The 20,690-nt window shown below is 59.5% G+C and overlaps 1 long non-coding RNA gene across 1 annotated transcript; it reads right to left on the bottom strand.

Moving 5' to 3' along the window:
• Positions 1–220: 220 nt before the first annotated feature.
• LOC123577742 lies at positions 221–1,267 on the bottom strand. The gene is made up of 2 exons (XR_006702058.1): positions 1,216–1,267; positions 221–1,051 (listed from the first exon to the last, which is right to left on the bottom strand). It is a non-coding gene; the product is annotated as an uncharacterized LOC123577742 (long non-coding RNA).
• Positions 1,268–20,690: the final 19,423 nt, after the last annotated feature.

The following is a 20,690-nucleotide window of genomic DNA, read 5'->3' as shown; positions in this document are numbered from 1 at the left end:
ATGGGCCAGCTGGGACTCTGTCATCCGAAGGCCGGTGGCCAGCTCGCTGCTCAGGCGGGAGTTGGCCCACACCTGCCCAGCGCTCAGCTCACGCACGCACTTGCCCGGGCGCTCCTCCACCCTGACCCAAGGGGTGAAGTTTGCGTTATGAAATTTTCAAACATAGTAGAAGCGACTGCCTCCCATATGTCTGCGACTTGGACTCAGCGATTAGCTGTTCGCCAATTTTTCTGCGCAGCCGATAGTCACAGACGTTGTGGAACCCACTAGCATCGTGCGGACATGCACGTACTTCCGTCCTAAATATCACAGCGGCATCTCTGAAAACGGAAAGACATTGGTCCCTGCGATCACGATGCTGTTAGCTCACCTAGCAAAAGGAACAGTAATTCCCTAATCGTCTGCTCCCTGGTCTGTGTTCGGATCTCCCCAGAGGACCCCAAAATGGACCAGGATCCAATGGAGGCCTGCGCGTTGCACTGGGGCGTTTTTACCCCAGGCCAGGGTCCCCGGCTCCCCTGATTTCCCCGTGCGCTGCACCGTTGAGGAGACCAGGCTATGGCGTGCAGAGTGGCCCCGACCTCAGCTCTGGGATGAGCCCGGACGGCAGGCGAGGGAACTGAGGCCTGGCAAGAGGGACCCCAGCGACGCCCCAAAACGGCATCCGTCGACACAAGCCGGTGGAACGGGATCTGCCTAGGACAGAGTCACGGCCCAGTCGGGATGACAAAGTGCCCAAGGCCATCCGCCAGAGCTGTCAGGACCCCCTCGGCCGCAGGTGGATTCGTGTGGACACGGAAGATGGTGTGGCTCCACCAACGGGCGCCAAGGATCGAAGGGCAGACTTGCGCACGGCCACCAGCAGACGGGCGCTAAGCGTGCCCGGCTCCTGGCGGCTCCGTGGGGCGCACATCAGCCCTCGGAGCCCCAACACCCCAGCTGCGGCGATGAGCCTGCAAACAGGGTGAACGTCCCACCGGGCGAATGGTTTCCGCGTGTCCTTCCTCCAGCGTCTCCGCTTCTGCTTCGATGGCCGGGCACCTGGGACTCTCTGAGAACGGTCCCAGAGCCCCGGCTTACCGTGGGGGAGTCTGGAAGCCGGCTCTAAGGCGTGGCTCGCCCCCACCCCGAGCCCCCCGCCCACCCCGGCGGGTGGACCTTGACCCCAGGACGCCGCTGGCCAGGGGCGTTGTCTCTCCTTCTGTCCTTCCTCACCCGTCCTGGTTTCTCCCGTGGCCTTTACCGCCGGGACACAAATCCCACAAATCTGGGACCGGGAACCAGCTGATGACCTTCCCAATGAGCCTTTCGAGAAATCTTACAGAATCAATAGAACTGCTTCCCAGGGAGAAGTGCTTCATATTTACATAAATTTGCATACCGTTCTGGGTCCCCAGAAAGTCCACCCACACTCCCCCACTTTGAGACCACGCGCCCGTGTTGGGGTCTGCTGCCTCGTGCGGGGCGGGGGCGTCTGATGGAGGGTGACGGGCGGCCCGCGGGGTCCGCGCTGGGACCCCAGCCGTGCACCTGCAGGCTGAGCAGCTCTGGGCAGTTCCCCACCACCCCCCCACCCCACCCCACCCCCCCCCCCCCCGGTGCCGCACGGGCCTAACAATAAACCGGTTCCCACAGGGTTCCCAGGGCGACTGGTTGGGAAAATCCACAGAAAGCGCTTAGCCCACAGCCGGCGCGGCATAGCGCTGTCTGAAACCCTTACTGTCGTCCCTCTACCGTGAGATGCTTCACGTCCCTACTGGGCTGCGTGTTACAACTAAACGGACTGAGTCGCCGGAGGCCAATGAGAAAGGTCTGATTCATTTCCAGGGTCCAGGTATTTGAAATGACACACCGCGGCTACTCTCTGCGCATCATCTCAGTTAAACCCGCAGACAAATCCTGCCGGGCGTGATGTTGCCAGACGGGAAAGCAGGTGCAGCGCCTGGGGAGAGGCGAGCTGCCCCCCACCCCGGCCCGCAGCTGGCAGGGTGGCGGGACAACGGGCCTGCCCACGGTCCCCATCTCCCCCTCCCCCCCAAGAGCCCTGGGTGCGGTCGGGAGACTCCCAGCTGAGCACGGAAATCTGGACCCGTCGTCCCACCTCCCGCGTCTTCTGCTGTTCATCAGCCTTGGAAAGCAGCTAAAATACCGCTTCCGCCTCACGGGTTCCCATGCAAATCGCTCCAACCTTCGCCTCTTCCTCTCCTTTCCGATGCAGGAACTGAGTGTGGTTCCTTTCTCCCCAGGCCGGCCGCCGGAGGAAGCCGCTTCTGGCCACCGCAGCCTGTGCCGGCAGAGGCCTGGGTGGGTGGGCTGCCGGCTTCCTGCCTGCCCTTTGCCCCCTGTCATCCCCGGCCCCACCCCCACCGACCCATGGGCCGCCTCCAGTCCCACGTTCCCACTGCTCCCGCCAGGCAGCCCACCTGGATTTCACCCACTCGCCGGGCGAGGGTGGCCAGGGCTGGCGGAGCGGCCTCCGGTGACGCAGTCAGCTGTCCCCCCACAGGACAGCCGCCGACCACGCTGGGGACCCCGGAGCCCGCAGGTCGTGGGTCGGACGCTGTCTACACGGCCGCCCTACTGCACCACGGAACAGAACGGAGGGAACAGACCACCCACGATGATGTCAGCGAGCATCCCGCCCTTGAGAGGGACCGACTGGGCCAGGGTACAGGCCCTGGTCCAGCGGCAGGCCGCATCCCATGCCAAGAAGCTGCCGTCCGGCTTGAATGCTCCTAGGAGCGGGGAGCTCGCTTCTTTCCAAGGAGAGGAATTTATCTCACGTAAGGAGAGGATACTGGCCTCGCTGCCCCCTCCTCCATCAGACCTTTGAACCATCCCCCAAAGCAAGCCAGCTGCCGCCCTGAGACCCCTGAACTGCCCTTCCTCCCGAGACTTCACCGTGTCCCTTCACCCTTTCTCTGGCATTCTCTCTGAACCGGCTGGTGTCTGCTCAGGGAGCGTGCCAAGCCGCAGGGCTACCCACCTGCTGGCCTCCCTGAGCGCCAGAGCGAGAGAGATGCTCCCAGTGGCTCAACTCTGTCTCCCTGCAGGTGCCGGGACCCTCCCCAGCACACGTCCACCCACACGTCTCCCGGAAGAGCAGAGGCCCCGGGTTTTCGTGTGCACTCGGTCTCCGGTAGAACTGAGCGGGGAAAGAAAACCCACAGGAGGACCCAAGGGGCGGGGGGGAGCCAACCGGCAGAAGGGGCCCTAAGGCTCAGCTCGCACACCGATGAGGGGAGTCCCGACCCCGGTGCTGGGCCGGCTGGGGCTGCTGGGGCATCAGTCGTCAATACCCCTCACGACGTCCGAGCGTTCAACCGAGCCAGGCCGCTGCTCGGAACGCCACCAGGGAAGACGCTTGGCTCAGCGTGCTTCGAAAATGGGCAAGAGTGCCCACACGCGCCCCCGGCGGGGCCGGTGATGCGGATGCGGGTGTGGCCCTGGGATGCTGCCCTTCAGCAGCCACTGAGAGTGTGGTACGAAAGTGCTCGGGAGGATGTGGACATAGGCCCCCAAGACGCTGTTAAATGGAAAAAGGAAGGGCGCCTGGGTGGCTCAGTCGGTTGAGCGTCCGACTTCGGCTCAGGTCACGATCTCCCGGTTCGTGAGTTCGAGCCCCACGTCGGGCTGTGCGCTGACAGCCCAGGGCCTGGAGCCTGTTTCGGATTCTGGGTCTCCCTCTCTCTCTGCTTCTCCCTGGCTCTCACTGTCTCACTCTCACAAATAAATAATCATTAAAGATTTTTTAAAAAAAAGATTCTCTGTCTCTGTCTCTCTCTCTCTGTCTGCCCCTCACTGGCTCACTCACTTTCTCTCTCTCTAGCTCTCTCTCAAAATAAATAAATAAACTTTAAAAAAAAAACAGAAAAAGGAATATAGACGTAACAGGACTCTGATTTTGTAAGACTCTGCATATACACATACATGCACAGAAAATATCTATAAAATCATTTCGGCTGCGCTCCACAATCTTTACAGGTCATTTCTGAAGTGTAGGATTACAGGTGATGTGTGTTTAATACTTCGTTCATCTGTGCATTCCAACTATTTTGTGAGATGCTAACTCTTGCTACATTGACGTCTTTGAGGCATGATCTGCGTCCAAAACCGGACCACTCTTTTCAAGTGTACATTTCATCATGCTCTCACGAGTTTGTACCGCCCGCGTAACTCCCACCGCAAACGAGGCACAGAGCTTCCCGTCATCCCCGAAACGTTCCCGTAAGCCCCTCTTCCGACAACCCCTGCCCCTTCCCCCAATCCCGGCCCAAGCAACCATGAATCTGCTTCTGGCTACTAACTTAGGTCCACCTTTTCTCGAGTTTTGTAAAAGGGGAATCACACTGTGTATGGTCTCCTGCGTCTATGTGCTTCCACTCGGCATAATGTTTCTGAGATTCGCCCACATTCCACGAACCAGCAGTGGTTTCTTCCCTTCTCGTAGCCGAGTAGGATTCCACGGTGTGGCTATGCCTCGGTGTGTTTACCGACTCGCCCTTGATGGGCATCAGGGTTGTTTCCAGTCTGGGGCTGCAATTACAAAGTAGCCGTGAGCGTTCATGTTCACATCCATCCGCAGGCATATGCTTTCCTTTCTCCCGGGGAGACGGGCTCATACAGTAAATGTATGTTTGGTTCTAGAAGAATCTACAAAACTGTTGTCCACAGTGATTGTATAATGGTACGTTCTCACCAGCAACAGAAATTCCAGTCGCCCTACTCCTCGCCAACCCTTGGTATTGTCTGGTCTTTAATTTAGCCCCTCGAACGGGAGTGTAGCTCCCTGTGGCTCTAACTTGCGTTCCCCTGAGGACTCGTGTGGTCAAGCATCTTCAGTGTGCTTGATGACCATTCATGCATCTTTTTGTCTGAAGTATCTTCTAACATTTTCCCCATCTTTTTGTAGGATTGAATGATTGTCCAGCCTAACACATTTTTGTTTTGTTTTGTTTCTAATATACTGGATAACGGTCCTTCGTCCGATGCACGCGTCATGAATATTTTCTTCCTACCAGTGACCACGGTGGCCTTTCCCATTTTCCTATGGTGTCTTTTGAAGAAGCTGAGTTTTAAATTTTGCTTAACATTAAAATATCAATGTTTTCCTTGTACAGTTCACATTCTTTGGGTTTTTATCTAAGAGACCTTTGCCTGCCCAAGGTTACAAAGATCTTCTCCTATGCTTCCCCCTTGGAATTTTGTCGTTTTGGCTGGCATGGTTAGGTACGTAATGCATTTCGGTTTAATTTTGTGAACGGTGTGAGTTAACGTTCAACGTGCATTTTTGTCCGTCACCCACGATGTCCAAACTTGGAGCCGCTGGCCACAGGTACCAGCTGCGCGCTTAAAACGTGGCTAGTCCGAATCAAGACGCGCTATCCGTTAAGAATACACAACACATCTCAGACCCTTGGAGCCGAAAAACAAAGTAAAATGCCTCACTGGTGATTTTACGGATTATACGTTGAAATGACAACGTTGTGGGTATATTGGGTTAAACAGACTACGTTATTAAAATTAACTCTACCCATTTCCTTTCACCTTTGTAGGATGGCCGCCGGGAACTTTAAATCACGTGTGCGGCTTGCATCGTGCTTCTGCTGAACAGCACTGGGCCCGGTGGACACCCATTCCAGGAAACGACTCTCCTTCCCCTGAATCACTTGACCACGCACGTGCGGTTCAGTTCATGGCTCTCTGCCCCGTTCCACTGGTCCCCACACCTGCCCGTGAGTCACAGCCATGCCGTCCCAACTGCCACGGCTTTATCAGAAGGCTTGAGATCGGGTCATGTAAGCCCTCCCACTTTATCCTTGTTTTCCAAATGTGTGTTTGCTCCCTTCAGTTCTTTCCGTCTCCGTGGTGGTTCTCACGTCGGCTGGCCAGGGTTGTTTTTGTGTTTGTTTCTTTAAGGCTGTGGAGATTTTTATTAAGATGACGTTAAATCCGTAGATCAGTTTGGGGAAGGCTGACATCTTAAAAACGGTGAGTCTTCTGGGCCATAACGTGGGGTAGCACGCCGTTTCCTTAGGTGTTTGTCGCTGTTCATCAGCAGCACTTTACGGTTTCGGCGGCCCCGAAATAGGTGATGGTTTTGATACAATTTTACACGGTGCTTTTAGGTTTTCATTTTCCAGCTATCGATTACAGAAGACGTGACTCAATTTTGTCGTAAAGCGATCTAGTATTTGCTGTCTTGCTACATTCACTTACTGCTTCTGGGAGTTTTTCGGCGACCTCCTTAGAAACTTCTAGGTTTACAGTCGTAACCACAGGTTCTTCCTTCTTTCCGGCGGCTCCCTCCTGGTGATGCCTCCCCGCACCCGCCGTGCCCTCGGGGGGCAGACCGCGGTGTGCAAGGGGTGTCGGGCACCCCTGTCTCGGCCCCTGCTCAGGGACACAGTCAGCCTGTGCTGTTGGTTGGTTTTCATTGTTGTCGTTAATGTTTATTTCGTTTTGAGAGAGAGCGAGCGCACTTGCGCGAGCAGGGGAGGGGCAGAGGGAGAGGGAGACGCAGAATCCGAGGCGGGCTCCGGGCTCCGAGCCGTCAGCACAGAGCCCGACGCGGGGCCTGAACCCACGGACCGCGAGATCGTGGCTTGAGCCCGAGTCGGACGGAGCCCCCAGGCGCCCCAGCCTCTGCTGTGAAGGGAACCGCAAGCTGCAGGCATCCATTGATCTGTGAGCCTTTCTCCGCTTCAGAAAGCTTTCCTCCTTCCCAAAGCGAGACTTTTCATCATGAGCTGTTGTCAAATTCTTGAAATGTGTTTTCCGGCCGTACCAAGATGGCCTTCTGGCGTTTTCCGCTTCACTCCGTTAAAGAGGGTATTCTCGTGTGCCAGACCAGCCCCGCTCGCCTGGGGTAACCACTGGACCCTAGCGCCCCGCGTGCTGGGCTCTCCGCGTGACGGAGGGAGGCTGGGCTCCGTCCTGACCCACTCACCTTAGAGCCCGGCCGCCCCGGGCACCAGCCAAGGGCAGGGCTCCCAAGCTCTGTTCTCTCCAGGTTCTCGGCAGGGAACGTCCCCAGCACAGCTAGAGGCTCCTGGGTGCTGCGAGCCACGTCCAACAACAGCATCCACGTGTCCTCGGCAACCCTGCAGGGAAAGGTGCCCACGTAAGGCCGTGACCGTGGCGGTCTGTCAGCACGGCTTGACCGCGGGAGCTTCAGACCCCGCCTGTCATCAGGTTCGCTTAATCCCCAGAAAACAGTCTAATCCATAGTGTCCCCGCAGGATCGAGGACAGAAAGCGTGATTTATTGCTGCTGAAGTGCGTCCTTTCATATTTCCAAACTGCCTTAGGGAGCAATTTCTCACAATGTCAGCAGCTGGCTGCGGAGAAGAGGAAAGGGGCAGAGCCAGGGGTGGGAGAGGGGCCGCACATGCTCCCTCATCCCCGGGACCCCGGGACCCCGCACCCGGGACGCTGCTGACCACCTCAGGCTGGGAAGACGCTTGGCCCCGTGTCCTCGGGAGGGAGCTCCTAGGGCCCTGGCCCCGCGTGCTCGGGAGGGGGCTCCTGGGCCCTGGCCCCGCGTGCTCGGGAGGGGGCTCCTAGGGCCCTGGCCCCGCGTCCTCGGGAGGGGGCTCCTAGGGCCCTGGCCCCGCGTGCTCGGGAGGGGGCTCCTAGGGCCCTGGCCCCGCGTGCTCGGGAGGGGGCTCCTAGGGCCCTGGCCCCGCGTCCTCGGGAGGGGGCTCCTAGGGCCCTGGCCCCGCGTGCTCGGGAGGGGGCTCCTAGGGCCCTGGCCCCGCGTCCTCGGGAGGGGGCTCCTAGGGCCCTGGCCCCGCGTGCTCGGGAGGGGGCTCCTAGGGCCCTGGCCCCGCGTCCTCGGGAGGGGGCTCCTAGGGCCCTGGCCCCGCGTGCTCGGGAGGGGGCTCCTAGGGCCCTGGCCCCGCGTCCTCGGGAGGGGGCTCCTAGGGCCCTGGCCCCGCGTCCTCGGGAGGGGGCTCCTAGGGCCCTGGCCCCGCGTCCTCGGGAGGGGGCTCCTAGGGCCCTGGCCCCGCGTCCTCGGGAGGGGGCTCCTAGGGCCCTGGCCCCGCGTCCTCGGGAGGGGGCTCCTAGGGCCCTGGCCCCGCGTCCTCGGGAGGGGGCTCCTAGGGCCCTGGCCCCGCGTCCTCGGGAGGGGGCTCCTAGGGCCCTGGCCCCGCGTCCTCGGGAGGGGGCTCCTAGGGCCCTGGCCCCGCGTCCTCGGGAGGGGGCTCCTAGGGCCCTGGCCCCGCGTCCTCGGGAGGGGGCTCCTAGGGCCCTGGCCCCGCGTCCTCGGGAGGGGGCTCCTAGGGCCCTGGCGTGACCGGCTTCCTGGGCCTGCGGGAGGAGCCCGGGTCCTCCCCACTTCCTGCCCGCCTGCGCCCAGCTGCCTGGTTTTATTAGAGCCAGTTGTCTGTGAGTTTCCTAGAAACAAAAGGGGCTGATCTCATCCGCCTCGCCCAGAGAGATGAAATGCTAGCACAAAGGCCTTCGCCTCGGGCCCAGGGCGTCTCCAGGACCACCTCCCTGAGTCCTCACGACCCCCCAGGAGGCCACTTGTACCACGACGGCCACTGCCCAGGAGGGGAAACTGAGGCACGGCTGGAGTGGGGCCAGCACTCCTCAGGCACTAGGGTGGGGCTACAGCAGGAAGCCCCAGGCCTGCCCCTCGTGACCTGGGTTCCCAGCAGCCACCATTGTCTTCCCGGCACAGCTGAGGACAGGGGCCGGCGAGGTCAGGGCCCTGAGCTGCCAGGGGCACGGGACTGAGGCTGCTCATCTGAGGACCCGTGGTCACAAGTGACCGTGGCCCCGTGACCTCCCGGGGGGGGCACCGACACCACCCCCAGAGCGGCACCGAGAAGCCACACCGGTGACCTGTGTGCCGGCTGCTGCCTGCTCCTGTCCCGGCCGTAAGCTCCGTGAGGGCTTGTCCCCAGAGGCCAGAGTCGTGCCCGGCACACGTGGGACTCCGTGAACATGTTGAATGAATGAACGACAATACTTAGCGTTCCCTAAGCCCTTGCTGGTGTCGGGGATGGCGCTCAGGACTTGCCCGCGCGGATGCGCCTCATTTTTACCTACCGCACGCAGTCAGAACCCCAGCACAATAGCGACACTTCCGTACGGTCGCCCGCTATCCTGGCGGCCAGCGGTCTCGGCCAGGTCCAGCCGGGCGGGGGCTGGCGCTCACTCACCTGTCTGGCCCCCGGGGCTGGAGAGACTAAGACCCGGGACTGGAGGGGCTCGTGGTCACCTCCTTCCCCGGGGTCTTTACCCGTGGTCTCGGTGAGACTTCCGGGTGGCCAGAATATCACATGTGTTTTAAATCTACCCCAGGTGAGTGCCGTCATCTCCACTTCACAGATGAGACAACGAAGGCACAGAGAAGTTAAGCGGGCGGCCCAAGGTCACACAGCGAGTTAGTGGAGGAGCCAGGATTTGAGCCCTGAGTCTCTGCCCTTGACCACCTCCCTGTGTTACAATTCCAAGGGCTCCTGTTCCCCTGACGCTCCTGCCTGGATCCCAGACCAAAATCCTATTTCTTCTTTTTTTTGTTGTTGTTTATTTTTGAGAAAAAGAGAGAGAGACAGAGAGAGAGAGTGCAAGCAGGGGAGGGGGAGAGAGAGGGAGACACCGAATCCAAAGCAGGGTCCAGTCTCTGAGCCGTCAGCACAGAGCCCGACGTGGGGCTCGAACCCACACACCGTGAGATCATGACCTGAGCCGAAGTCCGTGGCCCAACCGACGGAGCCACCCAGGCGCCCCCAAAATCCTACTTCTAATGAGAGGGGTAAGTTGAATCTTCAGTTCCAACCAATCAATATTTTCGAAGCTCCCTGGAGCCCCCAGCCCCAGGTTTACCCGTGGTGATGCTAACGAGGACACGCTCCCTGCCCTCGGGGAGCTCCGGGCCAGGCAGGGAGACAGGCCGTCCCCCCTAGGGCTGCCGGAGAGCTGTTGGTGAGACCACGGAAGAGCTGGCTGGCCTGGGCAGAGGGGACAGGAGCACTGACGCCTGGGGATCTGACGGGACCTCACCACGGACACGTGACATCTGAGGGACTTAGGGCGGGGCTCCTCGACCTGACCTCAGCATGGCTGACGTTTGGGGCCACATGCTTCTTGCCACGGGGTGTGTCCTGTGCATCGTACAACTGTACCCCCTAGCTTTGACCAGGAGCACCCACACCGCCAACTGCTGACAACGAGAAATGTCTCCAGATGGTGCTGAATGTTCCCTGGGAGCCAAGTTACCCCTAGTGGGGAACCACTGGCATAGAGGAAGGAGCAGGATGTTTTCCAGGTGGAAGAGACAACCTAAATCCAGGCAGGTTCAAGGTGGGGCTGAGAGGTGGGCTGTATGGCAAGGGAAGCCAGCTAGCCTGGGAGAGCCTTGGATATCTCGTCGGGAAATTGGGACTCTGTCCTGTAGGCAACAGGGCGCCGGGGAAGCAATGATTATTAAGCGAGGGAGTGAAACAAGAAGGCTTACTCCTTAGGAAGATCACTGTTAGTGGTGTAGAGGCAGGGAGCGTGGCTTAGAGGCTACTGCACTGATCCGAGCAAGAGAAGACAGGCACACACAAATAGGAATGTCACCGGGCGAGATTTGCAAAGCGCTGCGGGAACTTGGAGCAGGGAGACGCTGAAGACAGAGGTGACTGAGGCGAGTTCCAGCTGGTGGGCGCTCTGCGTTGAGCCCCGAAGGGGGTGGCCAGGAGGGGAGGGGCCTTCCTTATTCCTTGCTGCTGAAGAGGCATATGTCATCAGTGAAGCAGGGCTGCAAGTGAGCCTGGCTGGAGGGGAGGGCACATCTTCCCGATGCCCGGCGGAAGGACCCGGATGGGGTCCTGGAGCCACATGCTGGGAAGGGCGTGCCCCCACGAGGTTCAGGAGGGTGTGCTGGGGGAGGGTGCACAGGGCGGGTTGTGCACACACATGCCCATCAGGGACCCCAGGAGGAAGCTCCCCATCCCCCATGTTTTTACAGCTGTCTGAGCCCCCACGGGGCCGTCCTGCCCAGGGGCCACCCCCTCAGCCAGAACGAGTCCCGCCATTTTCCCAGAGTGGGAAATCCCAGAAGGAGGACCTTGATTTCAGGTGGCCGAACACGGGACTGTGGGTGAATCCAGGTGACGCGGCCACGGGGTCCGGAAGCGTCTCCTGCAGCCCCTTCCGCCGTCCCTCTGCATCTGTCTGTGTCTCACCCCGGGAGGACCAGGGAGGTCCCGTGGCACGCAGCCACGGGCGTCATTGCTGCGTGACCCACATGCCTTGCTCTGTGCCTGGCACGGAAACGATGCTCAAAGAACACGCAGGAATCCAAGCTGCCGCTTGGCCCATGAGACAAGTTCTGGAACCAGTCCATAAACATACCTTTAAAAGACCAGCTCCTTCGGCTCAGCTATGCGAACAGTCAGCACCTTTTTATCCAAAGAGAGAACTCTGAGCCTCTTTATCTGACCCCTGGAGACTCAGCAGGGCCTGCGGGCTCTGAGCAAAGGGCCCACACAGACAGTGGGAGGGAAGCGAGAGCCGCCGGTGCAGCCTGCCGAGGCCGGGAGGAGCCCCGTCCCCCGGGTTCCGGCACGTTTCCAGCTGTGACGCCCCGCGTGCCGCCCCAGGACTGACCTGTGCACAAGCAAGTGTTGTGGGCTGAACCTTTGCTGCTGTTTGCTCCCGCGCGTCTGTCTGCTCCGACGGGCGATGTTTCCTGACGGCAAGCAGCGTGGAAGGGGACACCGGGGCGCCGTCCCTGCGGCCAGGCTCTCGGCTAAGTGTACGGGTCTCACTTCAGGCTCGCGGGCTGGCGCGCAGCGGGGCTCCCTCAGCCGGCCCCTCGGATGCGGCCGGTGCACCTGTTGCATGAGGGCGTTTGGGGCTCTCCTTATCCCTGTTTTGCAGACGAGGACGCCAAGGCGCAGAGAGGTTGCTGTCTCATCCAAGGTCACACAGCCGATAAGCAGCAAGCTGGGAACGAATGCCTTGAACTAGGAAACCACACAGAGTCCGGCATTTGGACCCGTTAGTACTTGCTCTTACCAGGGCTCAGGTGTGACGGGCAGGGCTGGCGAACGGGAGGGCAGCTCCCGGGACGCCCAGCCCGGTGCTCTTGGCCCCGTGCCCAGCCTCCGTGTGCCAGCGTGGTCACCCTGCTGAGTGCCCTGGGAAGCCCCACCTCTGCCTCCTGGGGACCTGGGGGGTCCACCCTCAAGGGTCCCCGGGCTCTTCCCACCCAGGGCCTGGGCCAGCTGTCCGCCCTGATCCCCTGCCCGGAATAGCTCGAAGGTCGAGGCAGTGCAGAGACCGAGAGCACGGGTCCGGGGACCCTGGTCAGGCACTCACGGCAGACAGGCGGCTGGACGGGCTTCCTCGTGTGTGCTTCCTGGTCGGGACCATGGGGACAAGGGCAGACCGACCTCTTATGGCCGTCATTTCCTTTCCCCAAACCAGCGGTGTTCACGTTCAGCTCGAGGTGGGCAATCTCCCGTGGACGAGGGCACAAATCCCCCCGGTGGCCAGGCCTGGGCACAGCAAAGGTTCCATCAGAGCTGGCACAAGCCGTTGTAGGACCTGCGGCTCGGGGGGCGGGGGGGCAGCCTGCGGGGTGCCCGGGGCAGCGTCCTCCCGGGGTCACCGCCGGGGCACACAGGACATAGCCATGCTCCGTGAGGTCTTGGAGATTCATTTGCACAGTGGCCTCTGTGCTCCAGTCTTCTCCGTTGCTGGCGGTCTTTCAATGTCTGCACATCCCTCCACTAGCTTCTCCATCCGCCCAGCTGGACACTGGGTCATCTCCAGTGTGGGGTCTCACCAGTAAAGCCGCCACGGACATCCTTTTACCAGTCTTCTGGGGACCCGTGCACTCGCTTCTCTTGGGCACGTGGCCCAGAGGGGAATTGCGGAATGAGTTTAGATCCCGCAGGCAGTGTTGGGGAGCTTTCGGGACATTCCAGACGGCGTCGTCCGCAATCCTCGATACTCTGCTGGGCCTGAGCTGGGTCCCGCTGTGACTGTAATTCACGTTTCTCTGGTGCATAATGATGCCTGGTAGCATCTCACGTGCTTCCTGAGCATTTCAGAGCTTCTTTACGGAAGTGGTAGCTCTGGGCTCTTGCCCCACGTTTATTTGTCTTTTTCTTATTGATTGGTGGGAGCTCTTTATATATCGTAGGTATGAGTCCTTTATCAGATGTGTGTGTTTGGAATATCTTCTCCCAGTCTGTGGCGTGTCTTTTTGCTTTCTTAAAGGGGTGTTTTGGTGACCAGGAGTGTTTGATTTTGCCGGAGTCCCTGGGACCAACTTCGTTATGGCAGTGCCGTGTGGGTCCCCTCTCGGAACTCTGCCCACTCCAAGGTCCTCGGCGCATCATCAATGAGCACATTCCGGTGCCCTGTTTCTTCCATTTCAGCCCTGCAGACTTCACGCGGTCGGGGAGGTCTGTCCTGTCCCTGTCCCCGGCCCCTGGCACCACACCCAGTGCACCGTGGGGGAACCATGGGCTGGGGGCATATGAGGTGCCCCCCCAAAAGCCCAGGCTGTCCCTCACTGCCTCCCCCCTCAGCACTCGGAGAAGGAAGATGCCCCGTGACAGAGTCCCGGGTTCAGAAGGCCAGAGCACAGAGCGGACTCCCAGCCAGCTGCCCTGCCCACTTCCCCAGGGAGCCCGCCGGGACCTGAGTCATCTCCCAGCCTGGTCCGGACACCAGGGCGTCGCGGGAGCTCAGATCTTCCCAAAAGGGAAGATCAAAGTCCCAGCCCCACTTCAGAGGCAGGAATTTGATTGCAGAGATAACTGGGCTGTGGGGTGAGCGAGCACAGAGATCACGGGAGGCGGATCATCGGGTCATTTGAAACCCTAACTCCTCATGCACGTGAGAGACTCCCCCAGACCCTCTCCTCCTGGGATCCTCGCGGGATCAGAGGCCCTCGGTTCCGGAAACTCAGAGGGAAAAACCTCCCCCGGGACCCTGGAAGGACAGGGCAAGCAATCCAGAAATCTCCTGGCTCACAGGGCGCACCGACCGCGGGGCCGAGAGCAGCTGCGGCCGCTGCCCGCCTGCACCGACTGTTCTCGTGGGCCTGCGCCCGCGTGTTCACCGAAAGGCACGTTCTAGAATGTTCACTTTGGTGCTGACGCGAACAGCCCCCAACTGGAAGCCACGGCGGGACCGAGAGGTAAATCGGGGCGTGTCCGGACGATGGATGAACGTGAGCGTGTATGGTCACAATCCACACCCACGCGACCGTGTCTCCCGACGGGACCCTGACAAAGGAGCCGGACGGAGAAGAGTAAATACTCCACGGCTGTGTTGTGCGCGTTTCAAACCCGGATGACCTCACGGTGCTGCTGGGAGCGAGGAGAGTGAGTGCCCCGGGCAGGGGGGCACAGGGGCCTGGGGGCCGTCCTGAGCAGGTCTGCTGGCTCGGCTCACGGACTGTCATCCGCGCGGCCCCCCCCCCCCGCCGCCCCCTCGCCCACGTGCGCTGTGTACCACAGTCCAGGGCTTCTCCTCAGAAGGGGGGCATCGATGGGGCGCCTGGGTGGCTCGGTCGGTCAAGCGGCCGACTTCGGCTCAGGTCACGATCTCGCGGTCCGTGAGTTCGAGCCCCGCGTCGGGGCTCTGGGCTGATGGCTCGGAGCCTGGAGCCTGTTTCCGATTCTGTGTCTCCCTCTCTCTCTGCCCCTCCCCCGTTCATGCTCTGTCTCTCTCTGTCTCAAAAATAAATAAATGTTAAAAAAGATTAAAAAAAAAAGGGGGGGGGGGAGCATTGGGGCACCTGGGTGACTCAGTCAGTTGAGCAACTTCGGCTCAGGCCAGGAGCTCACAGTTCGTGGGTTCGAGCCCCGCGTCAGGGTCTCTGCTATCAGCAGTGAGCCGGCTTCAGGTCCTCTGTCGTCCTCTTTCTCTGCCCCTCCCCCTCTTGTGCGCACGCGCTCTCGCTCTCTCTCAAAATAAATAAACTTTAAAAAATAAACCAATTTTTAAAATAAATACAATGTTAAACAAATAAGAAGGGAGGGTCGGCTTATTTGTGGAGAAAGCCAGGCTCGCCCCTGGCGGGTGGCCCGGCGGCCCCGCACCGCCCTCGGCCTGCGAGCGGGACACCGGACAGAGGCCACCCCGCGTGCGCCAGGCTGACCCGTGGACACTTGGCTGGAGCCCAGGAAGCCCGAGGATCGCAGAAACGGATAAAAGTGATATAAATGTGGCGGGATCGACAGGGTCCGGTGTTTCGTCCAAAGACAGAAACAGGGACGGAACAGAGACTGGCCGTGTGAGGAACAGCCCGCCTCCCGCTCCGAGGACGGGCTATTTATTTGGACAAGAACCCACACGGCTCTCTTCTCATCCCCTCTGGAGCACATGTCATGTCGCCAGGAATTTCATGGCTATTAAAAGCTGCAAAGGAAAAGTCCTCTTAGAACTGCCTGTTCGTAGCGACGGGCAGGCCGGTGCTCAGAGCAACGAGGTGGTGAAGCTGTGGGAGCCGTGACGGTCCCCAGAGGCCACTGCAGATGAACGCACACCCCGCCCCGCGGCCCAGCGGGGCCACTTCTGGGCCTCCCCGACCAGAAGACGCACGCCAGAATGCTCGCGGCTGCCCTACCCAATGCCCGCCGACGGGAAGACGGAGAGGCGACTCAGGACGTATTCTCACCATGGAATATTCCACAGCAACGAACTCGAAGTCCGACAGCCACAGACCCACACACGTGATAACGATCAAGAGAAGCCGGGCACAGAGGCACGCACGCGATACAACTCTGTGGCCATAAAGCCCGAATCAGACAAGCGGTCCGGGGAGGGGACGGAGCGGGGACTGTGGGGGACTGTGGGGGCAGGGTCACGTTCCGGGCCTTCTCCTGGGAGCTGGTGTCGCGGGGGTGCCCACCTGGTACCCATCCCTGGGTGTGGCGCTTTTCCGTATGTACATCCTACTCCGGTAAAAACTTAGTGCACGTTTAAAGCATGGTTTCTAAACGTGGCCTAGCTCTTGACCGAAGAGCTGGAAAATCACCCCAGGAGGAAGGACCTTCCCGAAGGACCCCTGGGAAGGCGGGGGCCGACGAGCCCAGGCGCAGGGCGGACGGTGCTCGGGCACGAGGCCACCGTGTCTCCTCCTTCTCGCCAGCCCAGGGCCCCGCGCCCAGAGGTGGTCAGTGAAGGCGCCACAAAGAAGGAATGCTTCTGAGCAAAACTCTGTGTGGAAGCCGCCCTGTGGCCCCGAGACAGGGGACAGGCTTTGCCGCCAGCCGCAGAGGCCCACGAGTCTGAGGCCAGAAGCAACCGTCCCAGATGGTCTCTGCAGAGTCCGGGACGGACCTGGACGTCCACGCCTTCCCCTGATGACTCACCAAACGCCGGTAGGGTGGCAGCTGCAAGGGGTTTTGCAGATGTGAGTGAAGTCCCTCGCCCGTCTGTTTTCAGTCACTCTAAGGGAGATGAGCGTGGGTGGGCCTGGCTGAATCAGTAGCAAGGTCTTCATAAAAGGATGTAGGTCTTCCCCGAAGGAGACTCCAGACAGGCGCGGGGTCTGCCTTCCCTCTGGATCCTCCACAGCTGCGCCCGAGCCCACGGGACCCCAGCCTGCTCATCACCGTCCTCCCCGGCCGCCTGGCCTGCCGTCAGTGGCCGTGCTCGGCCCCCACAGCCAACACGTGGTGATAAACCTATCCCTCTTTCCATCCGTCCATCCCCCCGTCCATCTGTATATCCCACAGCTGGATCCAGACATCTGGGCGCATCGCTACTACACGTGTCTGTCCACCTGTGTGTCTACACCCTCTTGGGCTTCCCCGCCTGAGCCCTGACACCGATGCCTGTGTGTCCCCCCACCGACAGGTGCCAGCCCCAGGGTGATGGCTAAGCGCCCACCTGTTAGGCAGGCAGCCTAGGCCGGTTGTGTCACCTGTGACCTCCCAGGCTCCTCCCCTGCAAAATGGGACAATCGTAAAGCACCTTCCTCACCGTCACCGTGAGGATGAGAGACGTCAGCGCAGGTAAGGCGCCTGGAGAACGCCTGCACGCGGTAAGGACCGTGCGCGGATCAGCTCTGGTTTCCTGCGCGTGACGGGGCCGAGAGGCGCGTCCGTGCCTCCCTCCGTGCCAGAGGGGGGGCTGGGCTCTACCTGCGCTCCCTAAATCTAGGTCCCTCAAGAGGAGCCCTCCCTGTTAGGGTTTCTGCATGCCACGCACACTTGTTTGCTTCCCTATGTTTCTTTTACTCGACTTCTTGTAACTCAAAACCTCCTTTAGAAGGGAAACTGCCCATCTCTGGGAGCAAAGGGGACCTGGTCTCCCCTTGGATGCAGGGAAGGCCAGCATGGAAGGCGGCCTGAAACTCCCCACCGGGCTACAACCCCCAAACCCGGGGGCTCTGAAAGACACACGATTTGGGTCTGGTTTGGGTTTTCTCTTGCCTTGTACGTTCAGCACGTGCTCACCGGATGGTAATACCTCGAGGTCGTTCGGTGTATTTATTCCAATCCCATGAAAATCGCGTCTCGCTGAAGAGGCAGAAACAGAAAGAGAACCGTGAGCGAATGGAGGGGAGCCCGTGCACCTGGCACAGGCTGAGGGCTGAGGAAGCCTGACGGGGGTTCGGGCGTCCCTGGCCTGGGCGTGCCAGCCGCCTCTCCTGCGGCGGGCGCTGGGGCTCGGCCGGGAGCCGCCAGCACGTGACAGGGTGGAGGCTCACAGGCGGCGGCCGTGTTCTCCACGCGCTGCGTGTCGTAGGCATCAGGGTTCCTCGGTGCCAGAATACGCTTCTCCAATTCAACAAGAAGACGTTTGTGGCTCCTTTCCGTGCAGCACGGGCCGCCGAGTCCAAAGACCCCCCCCCAACTCTGTCACCTGCTAAGCACGTACCCGGGCAAGTCACTGGGCCCCGCAGAGCGACCCTCCCACCCTGGACTCGCGCTCCACAACCCATATGCCCGCTGTTGTGATATGTGACAGCTCTCTTCGTGTCGCCGTCGGCCACAGCTACACCCCCATGGGGACGGCAGTGCTGGCGGGGGGGAGAGAGGCCCCCGGGAGCCCCCTACCAGGCTGGCTGCCACGGTGGCCCTTGGGGACCCTCCCTCTGGCCCTGCCCGGTCCCCTTCCTTCCCTGCCCCCCTCCGGACTCCCACGCGCGTGCTGGGAAGAGTCCAGAAACCCCCAGCATCTTCCGTGCTCCCTTCTTGTGCCAAACGAGGGCCCGCGGGGAGAGAGGAGCCTCAAGGCCGAGGGAGGGTGGTCATCCTGGACTTTGGAGGCCAGCAGTCCCTCTGAGACTCCGTAAGGACAGTGCTCGGCAACACAGCTCTGGAGTTCTAGGTGGTTTCCATGGCTCGGGACTTATAACCTTATTTTCTTTTTTCCCATGTAAATGCCTTGGCCCCCGGCCAGCCTCTGACCAGCAGCTTGTAATTATCCGCGTGTGGAGAAGGGCTTGCAGTGTCATGGGGAGCAGGGGCCGGAAGCCCAGGAGCTTTCCTGCTCCCCGGGCCACGAGGAAGCTCTGCAGGGGAGGGCAGGCCAGTCTGGGGGGACCTGGACGTGTTCTCAGAGCCACACCCACTCGATTCCCTTGTGCCTGGAAGTGCAGTCCATGAGGGCAAGGGAGGACCTGTCCCTCCCCCGGGACCGTATCAGTCGGCACACCAGCTGCTGTAACAAACAGGACCCGTCCCTCCCCTGGGACGATGTTAGCACACCAGCTGCCGTAACAAATAGGCTCGGAAATTTCCACGGCATCACACAACCAAAGTCCATTTTTCACTCTGGACGTAACCCAGGGTGGATCAGCATGGCATCACACACTCATTCAGGGACCCAGGCTCCTTCTACCTGTGGCTCCATGTCCCTGGGGGCATCCAATTTCCTCTCTGGGATGCCCCCTGTCCCACCAGCAAATAAAGGAGAAGGTAGAGAAGGCACATTGTTCTTAACCATGGGGCCCAGAATGGCCCACGTCATTTCTGCCTCGTTCCTGGGGCAGGAACAGGGCACCCGGTCCCACCTAGAGGTAGGGGCTGGGGTGAGCCGTCCTCCTACACCCAGGGAAGGGAGACAACACCTCTTGAGGCTGGCCTATGGCTGCTAGAAGACTCATTAAATACTGGCTGAGGTCGACTGCATGCAACCCCCGGACAGCAGCAGTAGGACTTGCTGTGAGCACCCCGGGATGACGGTTCTGGGGACTCTGGAAGAAGCTTAGGCTGCTATTGCAAAGGCTCAAATATCTCTATAAGTGTAGAATGAAGAATACACTCTTTGGCCCACCCCATCCAACAACAACACTCCCTCCTCATCTGTGAATTTATTCCTCATCCTACAGACCTTCCCTCTAGATTCTTGGGTGCTCCCAGGAAACAGCAGGCTCTTACTCGACTAACATCTACATTATAGGCAAGTGCTTTCAAATTGCATAAATGCTATGCACATAGCATTCTATTTGTGTGGAGAAATCTTGACAGTAACTCCATGCAAATCAAGAAAGGCTCTCTTGTGCAGTCAACAACCTGCACAACCGTGCCCAGCAATCCTGTCATAAGTTCTGTCATCTGCTCAGCCTTGGAGTGGGAATGGTGTGAGCCAGTCCTCAGCCCAACCATTGAATCACAGTGGGAAGGAAATGAGGTCATCTAATCTGGCGGTTTTGAAAGCTCCGCTCCGTCTCCCTCTAATTCTCTAAAACCACTGGTCCGGTCCAACCTCCTCAATTTCCTACAGAGGCTCTGAAGTTCAGATGGACCTGGGACTTTCCCAAGGTCACAGAGCCCTGTGATTGGTTAAAATCAGACAGCACATCGGTTTCAAACTCCCAGTTTGGCCATCTGGACCAGCACTGCTCCCCCACCCAAAATAATAGAAGCAACAGGGGTACTTCTAAGCTCTCTAACTGCCATATTTTAAAAAGGAAAAAAATGCAAATAAAAAAGCGGGGCGAACATTAATTTTTTTTTTTTTAATTTTTTTTTTCAACGTTCATTTATTTTTGGGACAGAGAGAGACAGAGCATGAACGGGGGAGGGGCAGAGAGAGAGGGAGACACAGAATCGGAAACAGGCTCCAGGCTCCGAGCCATTAGCCCAGAGCCCAACGCGGGGCTCGAACTCACAGACCGCGAGATCGTGACCTGGCTGAAGTCGGACGCTTAACCGACTGTGCCACCCAGGCGCCCCTAATTTTAATAATATATGTTCTTTAACCCAAAACATCAACATGTAACGTGAGTTAAAAATATAATAACGTACTTCACGTTCTGTATTTCATACTAAGTCTACAAAATCTGGCGTCATTTTACACGTAACACGTCCTAATTTGGATGCTAAATCTTCACCTAAAATACTCGATCTGTATTTAGAGCTCATAAAATTTATACCTGGAAAGGTAGGTTCATATCCCAAGTTGACACAGACATGCTTTGGCGTTTCCTTAACAACTGAATCGGGGATCTATGTTCACGTTAAAATTAATTAAAATGAAATAAAATGGACGTCGCAGCCCCTGGCTCACACAGGCCACATGACAAGTGCTTGGGGCTCCTGGAGACCGTGAAGAGGGGTTCAGCTCCGGAACTAGGAGCAAATCTACCCTGAGCCCTGAGAGCCTTCGTTACAAGAAAAATACGTTCGGGGCGCCTGGGGGGCTCAGTCGGTTGAGCGTCTGCCTTCGGCTCAGGTCATGATCTCGCAGTTCGTGAGTTCGAGCCCCGCC

The sequence above is a fragment of the Leopardus geoffroyi genome, chromosome E2, assembly GCF_018350155.1.
Source record: "Leopardus geoffroyi isolate Oge1 chromosome E2, O.geoffroyi_Oge1_pat1.0, whole genome shotgun sequence".
NCBI lineage: Eukaryota > Metazoa > Chordata > Mammalia > Carnivora > Felidae > Leopardus > Leopardus geoffroyi.
Note: the sequence above shows the minus strand (reverse complement) of the source record. Positions and strands in the feature narration are given on the sequence as shown.